Source organism: Bos taurus, chromosome 5 (assembly GCF_002263795.3).
Source record: "Bos taurus isolate L1 Dominette 01449 registration number 42190680 breed Hereford chromosome 5, ARS-UCD2.0, whole genome shotgun sequence".
NCBI lineage: Eukaryota > Metazoa > Chordata > Mammalia > Artiodactyla > Bovidae > Bos > Bos taurus.
The window spans coordinates 77,748,585-77,762,744 of NC_037332.1; positions in this window are offsets into that span (position 1 = coordinate 77,748,585).

Genomic DNA, 14,160 nt, shown 5'->3' on the forward strand with positions numbered 1-14,160 from the left:
GGTAACTTTTGAAGTGTTCCTAAGGAGGGGGGCTGGTTGCTAAGGAGATCAATCAAAATTTGAGGGTTGGAACTTTCAGCCCCACCTCCAAGGAGGGGAGGAGGATTGGAAATTGAATCAATCACTGTTGGGCACTTAATTAATCAATCCTACGTAATGAATCCTCCATAAGAACCCAAAAGGATGTGGTTTGGGGAGCCTCTGGGTTGGTGAACACATCCATGTGCCAATAAGGTAGTATACACCCCACTTCCATGAAGAGAGAAGCTATGTTTGAGGCCTTTCCAAATCTTGCCCTATGTAGCTCTTCATCTATTTATCTATATCCATTATTATATCTTTTATAATAAATCAGTAATTGGGCTTTCCTGGTGGCTCAGTGGTAAAGAATCTGCCTGCCAATGCAGGGGAGATAAGTTCAATCCCTGGCCCAGGAAGATCCCACATGCCATGGGACAGCTAAGCCACTGTACCACAACTGCTGAGCCAGTGCTCTAAAGCCTGTGCTCTGCAACAAAAGAAACCACTGTAATGAGAATCCCATGCACCACAAGTAGAGAGTAGCCCCTGCTTGCTGCAACGGAGGAGGCCTGCATGCAGCAACAAAGACCCAGGGCACACATAAGTTAAAGAAATCTCTGTTTAAAAAGAGAGATAACACTTTATAAAATATATTCAATGTTTTTAAAAATCAGTAATGTAGCAAGTAAACTATTTTCTTAAATTCTGGAGCAACAAACTAATTGAAGCTGAAGACTAGGGTGTGGAATCCTCTGGTTTATAGCTGACAGTGAAACCAAGCCAGACCATGTTCCCTATTTCTTGTTTGTAGGGAAAAGAGCTTCAGCCTCCTAGACCTTTTGTGAGTTCCAAAGGAGATTCAAACAGTTTGATAAAAACAGAACCTTAGTTCCTCCTCAAGGGATATAAATAGATAACAGTCTGATGCATGTCTCTGAGTTCTTCTAGAGGAACTAAGGCCTCCATCCAGGTGTAGGATAGTAACTTTAGGCTGAACTTAAGTACATGGACCCCAGACTGGTCAAAACCAGAAGACTGAGGACTGAGATTCTTAGAACACCATCCTGTTACGTCACCACCAATGAATCAAAAGAAGGTCACACACCGTGCGGCCCTCACTCCAAATTTGCTTTTAAATACTCTTCCCTGAAACACATAGGAGAGTTCAGTCTTTTGAGCATGAGTGGCCCATTATCCTTGATTGCCTCTTGTAATCTTTCTCTGCTCCAAACTGATGTTTCAGTGTGTTTGGCCTCACTGTGCATCAGGTACATAAACTTTGGTTCAACAACAGTGGGAAGCACAGGTAACAACCTAGACTTTAAACTGGTGTCTGAAGTAGGGGGCAGAGAGGACAATCTTATGGGACTGAGCCTTTAACCCTGTGGGATCTGACACTATCTAAAGGTAGGTAGTGTCAGAATTAAGTTGTAAGACATCTAGCTGGTGTTGCAGAATTGTCTGATGTATGGAAAACTGACACAACTGGTGTGGTAGTAATTGAGGGTAAAGCAGACACTCGAGAAGTGTTTCTCTTTATAGCTGATTTCTTTTTGCCAGGTAGCCTGAGGTCCCAGGTAATATCAGAGGGTAGATGAAGCTAGACAGTCACAACCTTTACTCAGTATTGAAAGCTGTGAAGAGAAGAAAAGCAAAAAGCAAAGGAGAAAAGGACAGATAGAAGCATCTGAATGCAGAGCTCCAAAGAATAGCAAGGAGAGATCAGAAAGCCTTCCTTAGTGATCAATGCAAAGAAATAGAGGAAAACAATAGAATGGGAAGGACTAGAGATCTCTTCAAGAAAATTGGAAATAGCAAGGGAACATTTCATGCAAAGATGGACTCGATAAAGGACAGAAATGGTATGGACCTAATAGAAGCAGAAGATATTAAGAGGAGGTGGCAAGAATACACAGAAGAACTGTACAAAAAAGATCTTCATGACCAAGATAATCACGATGGTGTGATCACTGACCTAGAGCCAGACATCCTGGAATGTGAAGTCAAGTAGGCCTCAGAAAGCCTCACTACAAACAAAGCTAGTGGAGGTGATGGAATTCCAGTTGAGCCATTTCAAATCCTGAAAGATGATGCTGTGAAAGTGATGCACTCAATATGCCAGCAAGTTTGGAAAACTCAGCAGTGGCCACAGGACTGGAAAAGTTCAGTTTTTCATTCTAATCCCAAAGAAAGGCAATGCCAAAGAATGCTCAGACTACCGCACAATTGCATTCATCTCACATGCTAGTAAAGTAATGCTCAAAATTCTCCAAGCCAGGCTTCAGCAATACGTGAACTGTGAACTTCCAGATGTTCAAGCTGAATTTAGAAAAGGCAGAGGAACAAGACATCAAATTGCCAACATCTGCTGGATCATCGAAAAAGCAAGAGAGTTCCAGAAAAACATCTATTTCTCCTTTATTGACTATGCCAAAGCCTTTGACTATGTGGATCACAATAAACTGTGGAAAATTCTGAAAGAGATGGGAATATCAGACCACCTGACCTGCCTCTTGAGAAACCTATATGCAGGTCAGGAAGCAACAGTTAGAACTGGACATGGAACAACAGACTGGTTCCAAATAGGAAAAGGAGTACATCAAGGCTGTATATTGTCACCTGCCTATTTAACTTCTATGCAGAGTACATCATGAGAAACGCTGGGCTGGAAGAAGCACAAGCTGGAACCAAGATTGCCAGGAGAAATATCAATAACCTCAGATATGCAGATGACACCACCCTTATGGCAGAAAGTGAAAAAGAACTAAAAAGCCTCTTGATGAAAGTGAAAGAGGAGAGTGAAAAAGTTGGCTTATAGCTCAACATTTAGAAAATGAAGATCATGGCATCTGGTCCTATCACTTCATGGGAAATAGATGGGGAAACAGTGGAAACAGTGTCAGACTTTATTTTGGGGGGCTCCAAAATTACTGCAGATGGTGATTGCAGCCATGAAATTAAAAGACGCTTGCTCCTTGGAAGGAAAGTTATGACCAACCTAGATAGCATACTAAAAAGCAGAGACATTACTTTGCCAGCAAAGGTCCGTCTAGTCAAGGCTATGGTTTTTCCAGTGGTTGTGTATGGATGTGAGAGTTGGACTGTGAAGAAAGCTGAGTGCCAAAGAATTGATGCTTTTGAACTGTGGTGTTGGAGAAGACTCTTGAGAGTCCCTTGGACAGCAAGGAGATCCAACCAGTCCATCCTAAAGGAGATCAGTCCTGGGTGTTCACTGGAAGGACTGATGCTGAAGCTGAAACTCCAATACTTTGGCCACCTCATGCGAAGAGTTGACTCATTGGAAAAGACTCTGATGCAGGGAGGGATTGGGGGTAGGAGGAGAAGGGGACAACAGAGGATGAGATGGCTGGATGGCATCACCAACTCAATGGACATGGGTTTGGGTGAACTGAGGGAGTTGGTGATGGACAGGGAGGCCTGGTGTGCTGTGATTCATGGGGTCTCAAAGAGTCGGACACGACTGAGTGACTTTCATTTCACAACTCTTCAAGATTTGAGTAGAATTCCTTAATTACTTCTTTTTGTCAACATATGGTCTTTTCTCTTGGTTTTTGGTGGCCTCAGAATTTATATAGCGATCCCAAATCTGTTCAGAAGCTTTCCTTTGCCTAACAGTCAAAAAGAAAAAAAAGAATAAGAAATTTGGGTTTTAGTCTCAATGCAGTGGGATATTATTGGTTATTCAGCCAGGAATGAAATTTTTTTATTTGTATCTTAAGAATATCACTTCTATGCACAAAAAAGCTTGGAGGTATCAAAAGATAGAAGCGGGTCACTAGTTAGGAAGCTGTTGCAATTGTCCGAGAGGAAAAAAAAAAAATGGTGGCCTGAATTAAGGTGGTGGCAGTAGAAAAAAGAAGTGGATGCGTTCAGAATATACTGGGAGAGGGGATGGAAAAAGTCTCAAGACTTGATTGGAGAGTAGATATAGGATGGAGAAGAGAGAAAAAGGAACCATTAATAAATTCTAATTTCCTGACTTGGGCAATCAGGACAATGGTTTGCATTAGTTAGATTGGAAGGCTGGGGCAGGGGAGTTGCTGGAGATTAAGAGTTCTATTTTGGACATATTAAGTTCAAGACACTTTTGAGACATTTGAATAGAAATGTTTAGTAGATAATTGAATGTAAGACCAGATTTAAGAAAGACTTCTTGGGAGATACAAAAAATTCTCCTCTGAAAAATCACTAGTATTAAATTGGTATTTAAAGCAAAGAAAATGAATAAGATTATCTAGTAAAAGAATGTAAATAGAGAAGAGAAGGGATCCAGGACCTATCCCTCAGGAACCCCTAGTAAATGTTGAGTTGGAAGAGGAGAAGCCTGCAGAAAGGGGACCATTCAGTGTGGTAGGAGGAAAATCAGGAGAGAAACATCTGAAGGGAACAAAAGAAGAGAAGGTTTGAAGTGTAAAAGAATAAGGACCAAGTCAATGCCATTGAGAGATCAAGGTCGAGTAAGATGTGGAGTCAAATAAGATGTGTACACAGAAATGTCACTGAATTTGGCAACACGAAGGTGAGTACTCTTTTCTTTCTTTAATTTCTTTCTCTTTTTTTGGTGGGAGGAAGTGTAATACACTTTTTTTTTTTTTTTAATTGAAGTATCAGTTCAGTTCAGTTCAGTCACTCAGTTGTGTCCGACTCTTTGCGACCCCATGAACTGAACTGAACTGAATGAGAATGAGCCTTTTGATCAAAACTGCTATGTTTGTTTATTTATCATTTATATTTCTTCTCTCTCTTTCCATCATTCACAATTTTCTTATTGAGGTCTTTGTATTTGTCCTTAGGCTAGGCTAGGCTAGGCTAAGTCACTTCAGTCACGTCCGACTCTGTGTGACCCCATAGACGGCAGCCTACCAGGCTCCCCCGTCCCTGGGATTCTCCAGGCAAGAACATTGGAGTGGGTTGCCATTTCCTTCTCCAATGCATGAAAGTGAAAAGTGAAAGTGAAGTCGTTTAGTCGAGTCCGACCCTCAGCGACCCCATGGACTGCAGCCCACCAGGCTCCTCCGTCCATGGGATTTTCCAGGCAAGAGTACTGGAGTGGGGTGCCATTGCCTTCTCCGGTATTTGTCCTTATATCTATTTAAATAGATTGTTGTTTTTCCGTTGCTTCAGGCGTGTCCAACTGTTCGTGACCCCATGGACTGTAGCCCACCAGGCTCCTCTGTCCATGGGATTCTCCAGACGAGAATACTGGAGTGGGTAGCCATTTCCTTCTTCAGGGGATCTTCTTGACCCAGGGATTGAACTAGGGTTTCCTGCATTGCAGACAAATTCTTTATTGTCTGAGCCACCTAAGCTCTATACTTTAAAATACGACCAATTCCAGAAAAAAAAAAATAGTTAAATGTTAAGTTTTAACATTCTTTGTTATTTCAAAGAAATAGCATTCTTTGAATTACAATACAACTGTAAAATCATAATCAAAGACTTCTCTGTTGCAAAGATTGTTTGTAGGAGAGTAATTATTTTTCATAACCATGGAAACCCAACTGATGTCATGGCTACACAACCAGCTTGCACAGACAATTTTTAGTAACAAAGTCAAATAAATCACTATACTAAAATAATTTCACTTTACTTTTTTGTTTTTGGCTTTACAACTTGCATGATCTTTGTTTCCCAACCAGAACAGTGAAAGCACAGAGTCCTAAGCACTGGACCACCAGGGAATTCCTCTAAAATCATTTCATTTTAGAAATGTGTTCTCTCATTGGCAGTGGAGGGAAGTTAAATGGTTTGGCATTGTGTTGCACACCTAACTCAACTTCTTAGTTTCTCTTCTGTGACAATTTAGCTTTTTGTCTTCTTTCTAAAGATTCTTAATAAGCACAAAGCACATGCTATAATAGCTCTCTCATCTGTTTTCTGATTTCTCCTAATAAGGTCCCTGTGTATAGCAGAAGCCTATTTTCACGAGGCTACTTTGAGAAAAAGATGTGCCTAGCCCATAGCCAAACTTGACAAACCACTGGCAATTTATTTCATGTATAAATACAGTCTTTGGGTACTTAAGGGAAACCCAGTTATAAGCTTTTGAAATCCAATTTGGAAAACAGATAGAAAGGTTGGTTCCTTCCTAACTCATAGTTTTTTCTTCAACTTTTTTTTTTTAAGATAATTTGTCTTGAATACCACTCTATGCCAAGCCCTGTTCTAAGCATTTTACATATATTAACTAAGGAGATTGAATTATTTTAATGATAGGGTAATATTCCAGTTTGACAGAGGAAATGAAGGCACAGAGAAATTAGGTATCTTGCCGAAGATCTTGCAGCTGGCAAATGATGTTTACTGGCTATTAATACAAACTTCTCTCCTAGGCCATGTACTCCTCACCTACTGAATTTTCTACCCCTTTCGCCTCTATCCCCAATGAATAACTAAGAATTACAGATCATGTTTGCTACCACAATGTTGTAGTGGACAAAACAGTAGACTAGTAGTCATAGGACTTGGATTCATGTCCTGTGTGGCTTCAGTAAAGTCATTTCATCCTGTTGGGCTTTGGTCTTACCATCTGTCAGATGGGAATAATAATAATAACCTCCCATGGCAGTCATAGTAGTCAAATGAGATGATGGAGAGGAAAGGTCTTTGTTAAAGTGAAAAATCTTGAGCAACTCCAGTGACTTTTTATATCCATGCTCTTGGGAATTTGTCAAGGAGGCTTCACAAAAGAGGCAATATTGGAGCTAAGTTTTGAAAGATGTATGTGCATCCTGATGAAAGTGAGAGTGGAGAGTGAAAAAGTTGGCTTAAAGCTCAACATTCAGAAAATGAAGATCATGGCATCTGGTCCCATCACTTCATGGGAAATAGATGGGGAAACAGTGGAAACAATGGCTGACTTTATTTTTGGGGGCTCCAAAATCACTGCAGATGGTGACTGCAGCCATGAAATTAAAAGACGCTTACTCCTTGGAAGGAAAGTTATGACCAACCTAGATAGCATATTCAAAAGCAGAGACATTACTTTGCCAACAAAGGTCCATCTAGTCAAGGCTATGGTTTTTCCTGTGGTCATGTATGGATGTGAGAGTTGGACTGTGAAGAAGGCTGAGCGCCGAAGAATTGATGCTTTTGAACTGTGGTGTTGGAGAAGACTCTTGAGAGTCCCTTGGACTGCAAGGAGATCCAACCAGTCCATCCTAAAGGAGATCAGCTCTGGGATTTCTTTGGAAGGAATGATGCTAAAGCTGAAACTCCGGTACTGTGGCCACCTCATGTGAAGAGTTGACTCACTGGAGAAGACTCTGATGCTGGGAGGGATTGGGGGCAAGAGGAGAAGAGGATGACAGAGGATGAGATGGCTGGATGGCATCCCTGACTGATGGACATGAGTCTGGGTGAACTCCGGGAGTTGATGATGGACAGGGAGGCCTGGGGTGCTGCAATTCATGGGGTCGCAAAGAGTCGACACAACTGAGTGACTGAACTGAACTGAACTGAGGCTCTGTGCAAAGGGTTTTACATGCATTATCTCATTTAACTCTTACAGCAACTCTAAGAGGTCATTCAGTTAGTTCCTACCCACCTTACTCATGTAAATACTGTTGGCATGATTCAAGAATGGATCTGCCATGCCATCCACCAGTCACAGCCCAACGAGAGAAGTGCTGGTGGCTGGAACCATGAACTGCACAAGCCTTGAATGTGGTGACTCTTGTCCCAACCACGGCCTGATGAGCTGAATAAAGACATGATGGGGACAATTCACTTTGGTTAGCAGACACATCCTGAGACATAACTGGCATTGGGAGACTTAAGAGGCTTTTCTTTACTAGTTTTGACAATCATTCTGGCTTAAGCTTTGCCTGCTCAGTCAGACCAAGGGCACAACAAGAGACCCCAGTGAAAAGTCTAGAAACCTGAGTTGTCCAGAGAACATACTCCTAACTGACATAACCACAAATTTGGGGATGTATTTTAAGCAATGTGGAATGAGTCAACTGAAAAACCATTGATGATTTTTGTTCATGTTTCCAAACAACACTCCTGAAGCAGTTAATATGACTAAAAATTGAAATGGACCATTGAAGCAATTGCTGCACAAAATAGGAGGCAGCAAGAACATGAGGGGCAGGTTTTCCAGACTATGGAAACATATAATGAAGCTGAACATGTCCCAAGAAAAGACAACTAGATGAAGTATGTGAATCATATCACAACACATCAAATTAATTTTTTAAAATCATTTTTTCACGTCAATACCAGAAATTCTGTCACTTAGCCCCAAGACAAAATTAAAGAAATCCCAAACTCTTTTGATTTTTGTTTACCGGAATGTGACAGGTAGAATTCTCTTGAGCTGAGTGAGTAAGGTTGGCTCTGTCTCCATTGTGGCTCAGGCAAGATTGATGCTTTCAGGACCCATCTTACCCTATGAAAAGCATTCTCCATAAATACTTATTACACCTTTCAAAAGTGGCTGGGAATAGACAGCAGCAGAGCAGCAGGCAAAACTTGTTCTTCTATTAGAGTGAAGGTGTGGACTAAGAAGGACTCCTAGTGGAGAACATGGGAGGTGAGTAGAAGAAATTTTAATCACCAGGAGAGTCACTGTACCAGGCCACACTGAAAGTGAAAGACGCTCAGTCATGTACAACTCTTTGTGACACCATGGACTGTATAGTCCATGGAATTCTCCAGGCCAGAATACTGGAGCGAGTAGCCTTTCCCTTCTCTAGGGGATCTTCCCAACCCAGGGATCGAACCCAGGTCTCCTGCATGCATTGCAGGTGGATTCTTTCCCAGCTGAACCACAAGGGAAGCCCAAGCTAACTTTGTCCTAAAGAGAATTCTCTTACCTAGGGAGATCTTGTAGATACAACCAATCCCTAACGTGGTGCTAGTAGTAAAGAATCTGCCTGCCAGGGCAGGAAATGCAGTTGGATCCCTGGGTTGGGAAGATCCCCTGGAGCAGGAAATGGCAATTCGCTCTGGTATTCTTGCCCAGAAAACTCCAAGGACAGAGGAGGGTCGTGGGCTACAGTCCATGGGGCCACAAAGAGTCAGACACAACGGACTGGGAACTATTTTAATTATGTCTTCATTGAGCTCACCAGTTCACAACTTGGGCTTCTATAAATCATTCATTTTGAGGGACACAATTTGCCATCTTTGAGGGACACAATTTGCAATCAACACACAGAAATCCCTTGCATTCCTATACACTAATAATGAGAAAACAGAAAGAGAAATTAAGGAAACAATTCCATTCACCATTGCAACGAAAAGAATAAAATACTTAGGAATATATATACCTAAAGAAACTAAAGACCTATATATAGAAAACTATAAAACACTGGTGAAAGAAATCAAAGAGGACACTAATAGATGGAGAAATATACCATGTTCATGGATTGGAAGAATCAATATAGTGAAAATGAGTACACTACCCAAAGCAATTTATAGATTCAATGCAATCCCTATCAAGCTACCAACAGTATTCTTCACAGAGCTAGAACAAATAATTTCACAATTTGTATGGAAATACAAAAAAACCTCGAATAGCCAAAGCGATCTTGAGAAAGAAAAATGGAACTGGAGGAATCAACCTACCTGACTTCAGGCTCTACTACAAAGCCACAGTTATCAAGACAGTATGGTACTGGCACAAAGACAGAAATATAGATCAATGGAACAAAATAGAAAGCCCAGAGATAAATCCACGCACATATGGACACCTTATCTTTGACAAAGGAGGCAAGAATATACAATGGATTAAAGACAATCTCTTTAACAAGTGGTGCTGGGAAATCTGGTCAACCACTTGTAAAAGAATGAAACTAGAACACTTTCTAACACCATATACAAAAATAAACTCAAAATGGATTAAAGATCTCAACGTAAGACCAGAAACTATAAAACTCCTGGAGGAGAACATAGGCAAAACACTCTCTGACATACATCACAGCAGGATCCTCTATGACCCACCTCCCAGAATATTGGAAATAAAAGCAAAAATAAACAAATGGGACCTAATTAAACTTAAAAGCTTCTGCACATCAAAGGAAACTATTAGCAAGGTGAAAAGACAGCCTTCAGAATGGGAGAAAATAATAGCAAATGAAGCAATCAACAAACAACTAATCTCAAAAATATACAAGCAACTCCTCCAGCTCAACTCCAGAAAAATAAATGACCCAATCAAAAAATGGGCCAAAGAACTAAATAGACATTTCTCCAAAGAAGACATACAGATGGCTAACAAACACATGAAAAGATGCTCAACATCACTCATTATCAGAGAAATGCAAATCAAAACCACTATGAGGTACCATTTCACACCAGTCAGAATGGCTGCGATCCAAAAGTCTACAAATAATAAATGCTGGAGAGGGTGTGGAGAAAAGGGAACCCTCTTACACTGTTGGTGGGAATGCAAACGAGTACAGCCACTATGGAGAACAGTGTGGAGATTCCTTAAAAAACTGGAAATAGAACTGCCTTATGATCCAGCAATCCCACTGCTGGGCATACACACTGAGGAAACCAGAAGGGAAAGAGACACGTGTACCCCAATGTTCATCGCAGCACTGTTTATAATAGCCAGGACATGGAAGCAACCTAGATGTCCATCAGCAGATGAATGGATAAGAAAGCAGTGGTACATATACACAATGGAGTATTACTCAGCCATTAAAAAGAATACATTTGAATCAGTTCTAATGAGGTGGATGAAACTGGAGTCTATTATACAGAGTGAAGTAAGCCAGAAGGAAAAACACCAATACAGTATACTAACGCATATATATGGAATTTAGAAAGATGGTAATGATAACCCTGTATACGAGACAGCAAAAGAGACACCGATGTACAGAACAGTCTTATGGACTCTGTGGGAGAGGGAGAGGGTGGGAAGATTTGGGAGAATGGCATTGAAACATGTAAAATATCATGTATGAAACGAGATGCCAGTCCAGGTTCAATGCACGATACTGGATGCTTGGGGCTGGTGCACTGGGACGACCCAGAGGGATGGTATGGGGAGGGAGGAGGGAGGAGGGTTCAGGATGGGGAACACATATATACCTGTGGTGGATTCATTTTGATATTTGGCAAAAGAAGAAGAAAAAAATAAAAAAAACATGATCCCCCCCCCCAAAAAAAAAAAAAAAAAAAAACCTGTGCAAGATGATGTTACTGCACAAGGATATTGCAGTGTTTTTCATAATAAACTTGTGAACTAAGACCTGAAAAAAAAAAAAAAAAAAACCTGTGCAAAATGCTATAGTTTTTTAAAAAAAGATGAGACATGGAATAATTTGGGTTAAGGAAACCAATGAAATGGTAGTTAGGATAATAATGGTATTCAACAAAGCCTCCAGTGAAAATTGAACTGTGGCCATTAATTTGCCTGAGGAAAAATTAAAAATGTTAGGGGCAGGCAGCACGAACTAAGAAATCCTAAATCATTCCATTTATAACATATAATAAGGAATATATTCAAACATTGAAAAGGAAGGAAAAAAGAATAACAAAATTGGTGATCAAACAATAAATGGAAAAAATATAATTGCTTATAAATTTTATACTTTCTCTTTATTGGAGAATTCAAATATGTATGGAAATAGGAACCTTGTTATTGTGTTTTTCTTCTGTTTATGGGCAAATATAAGCTTACAAACCTTTGTAGGGGCATAAAGACTTTACCCTTCTGGATTAATGTTGTTTAGTTGCTAAGTCATGTTCAACTCTTTGCAACCTCATGGACTCTCTAGCCCACGAGGCTCCTCTGTCCATGGGATTTCCCCCCAAAGAATACTGGAGTGGGTTGTCATTTTCTTCTCCAGGGGATCTTTCCACCCCAGGGATCAAACATGTGTCTCCTGTGTCTCCTGCATTGGCAGGTGGATTCTTTATGACTTAGCCAGCAGGGAAGCCTCTAGGTATGATATCTGGGTCAATAAATAAACTGGCAACAGGCAAATTAACAAAGGGAACACAAATTTAGTAATTTTTAATATTACAGGGATGTGGCAAAAAAGAGAATATCCCCCAAAAATATGCAATCTGAGAGCTTATATACAGTCTTTATGAGGTAGTGATAGAGGGATGTAAGCCACTTTGGAAAGAGTAACTGATTTTTAGGAATGATAAATGGGCATTAGAACAGATGGGAGAGATGATAGTTTGTGACAAATGTGTCAGGGTGTGGTGTTAACTTCAGGTCTTTTCTCCTGTGATGAGTCAGTTTTTCCTGGTTGATAAAACTAGCAAGATGGGAATCTAAGACAGTTGAATTACTTTTGGAGGATCTGTCTTTAGGCAGATAAGGCGAGTTCAAAGAAAGCCTCCTCTAACACTTTGTTTTTCAAGAGCCTTCAGCTCAAAATAGTCAATAACTCAAATCAGCATATTTTTGAAGTCCTTTGCTGCAAAGACATTGAACCAGCCATTTGCAGAGGCTGGGTGCTCTATAGAACATGAGAGACAGACGCAGGTCAAATGCCCTTCTTTGAAACTTCTCCACCCCTTCAGGGGGCCAGCCAGCATGCTAATCAGAAAGTGTACCATGCAAGTTCTTTATCTTTAATCAGCAGGAGACTTTGTTAATTAGCATCTTGATGTTAGAAGAGTTCTTATTGGTAAAGAATGTTCAAACTACTGTATAACTGCACTCATTTCACATGCTAGAAAGGTAATGCTCAAAACTCTCCAAGCTAGAGTTCAACTATATGTAAACCAAGAACTTCCAGAAATACAAGCTCATCACTTCATGGCAAATAGATGGGGAAAAAATGGAAATAGTGACAAACCTACACAGCATGTTAAAAAGCAGAGACATCACTTTGCCAACAAAAATCCATCTAGTCGAAGCTATTGTTTTTCCAGTTCAGTTCAGTTCAGCTCAGTCGCTCAGTCGTGTCCGACTCTTTGCGACCCCATGAATTGCAGCATGCCAGGCCTCCCTGTCCATCACCAACCATGTACAAATATGAGAGTTGGACCATAAAGAAGGAGAGCGCCAAAGAATTGATGCTTTCAATTTGTCGTGCTGGAGAAGACTCTTGAGACTCCTTTGCACAGCAAGGAGATCAAACCAGTCAATCCTAAAGGAAATCAACCCTGAATATTCATTGAAAGGAGGGATGCTGAAGCTGAAGCTGAAGCTGGCCACCTTTTGTGAAGAGTTGATTCATTGGAAAAGATCCTGATGCTGGGAAAGATTAAAGGTAAAAGGAGAAGGGGGCGGCAGAGGTTGAGATGGTTGGATGGCATACGGATTCAGTGGATATGAATTTGAGCAAACTCCAGGAGATGGTGAAGGACAGAGAAGCCTGGCATACTTCAGTCCCTGAGGTCTCAAAGAGTCAGACATGACTGAGCAATGGAACAACAGCAACAACAGGATATGTGGAGAGACTAAAGTGTTTTATTCACTCTTTGCTGGAACAAAGATTTTCTTGCTAATAGAGAAATGCAAATCAAAACCACAATGATCACCTCACAACAGTGAGAATGGCCATCATCAAGTCTACAAATGATAAATACTGGAGAGGGTGTGGAGAAAAGGGAACCCCGCTGGTGGGAATGTAAATTGGTGTAGCCAGTATGCAAAATAGTATGAAAGTTCCTTAAAAACTAAAACTAGAATTACCATATGATTCAGCAGTCCTTCCTACTCTTCGGCATATATGTGGAAAAGACAAAAACTCTAATTCAAAAAGACACATGAACCCCAGTGTTCATAGCAGTACTATTTATAATAGCCAAGACATGGAAACAACCTAAAGACCCATCTGATTGATTTAAGAAGATATGGTATATATGTACATATATATATATGAAATGAAATATTCAGTTCAGTCGCTCAGTCATGTCTGACTCTTTGTGACCCCATGGACTGCAGCACATCAGGCTTCCCTGTCCATCACCAATTCCTGGGGCTTGCTCAAACTCATGTCCATTGAGGCGGTGATGCCATCCAACCATCTCATCTTCTGTTGTCCCCTTCTCTGCCTGGCTTCAATCTTTCCCAGCATTAGGGTCTTTTCAAATGAGTAAGTTCTTCACATCAGGTGGCCAAAGTATTGGAGTTTCAGCTTCAGCATCAGTCCTTCCAATGAATATTCAGGACTGATTTCCTTTAGGATGGACTGG